The following is a 957-nucleotide window of genomic DNA, read 5'->3' as shown; positions in this document are numbered from 1 at the left end:
ACCAACCTTACAAGAGATGCTAAAGGGAGTCCTTTGAACAGAGAACCAAAAATAGCAAATAACAACTGACCATTAATACACAAGATGACACAACCAAGACACTACAGCTATAGACACATCCAAAGTAAGATAAGCTTAGAAGATTCTAAACAGGGAACCAGAGACATCAATTGGTAAGTGAGGACAACTACAAACAAAAAGAGGGAAAAGACCGTGTAGTTACAGAACTTCTAAATGGTGACAGTTGCAAGATAGAATGGACTGTTCTAAAATCGGGGATAAAATTATAAATCATAGCGTACCCTCAAAGAAAAATTATAAACCGTCACATCACAATAAAAAAAAAAGAGGACAAGCAGTATATACTAAAACAACAACAACAAAGGAAATGATAACATGATTCATAAACATAATGAGCTCAGCACAGAAAATAATAAGGAACAAAGAAATCAGGGACACCATGACTATGAAATGCTAATGAATAATGTAGAATCTGAAAAACACTGCATAATATGGATGAACTTGGAGGATATTATGCTGAGTGAAATAAGTCAATCACAAAAGGATAAATATTGTATTAGTCCATTATTGTAAAAATTAAGGAAAGGTTTATCTATTGAAGGGAATTTTCTTTATTGGTTACCAGAGGTGGAGGGGAGGTGAGGGAACAATGTTAGATAGATAGAGATAAATATTGATTTGGGTGAAGAGAAGGGCAATGTACCAAACATGAGTGACCAAGATGGCAGCATTGAGGATGAGAAAGACATCGAGAGGTACATGGGAAGTACAGACAACAAGTATGAACTGTTTTGCATATATAATACTGTGTTGTCACTGAAGGCAAACATGGATATATGGGTGGATAGATGGGTGGACAGGCTGAATGATTAGATATGCCTATGAAATGGGGAGTGTATCCAAGAACATATATAGGGTTGGCAGACAATGGTCCTA

The sequence above is a fragment of the Orycteropus afer genome, unplaced genomic scaffold, assembly GCF_000298275.1.
Source record: "Orycteropus afer afer isolate SDZICR_OR568_19922 unplaced genomic scaffold, OryAfe1.0 scaffold00146, whole genome shotgun sequence".
In the NCBI taxonomy this organism is placed as follows: Eukaryota; Metazoa; Chordata; class Mammalia; order Tubulidentata; family Orycteropodidae; genus Orycteropus; species Orycteropus afer.
The sequence above is the reverse complement of the archived record's forward strand: the minus strand, read 5'-3'. Positions refer to the sequence as shown.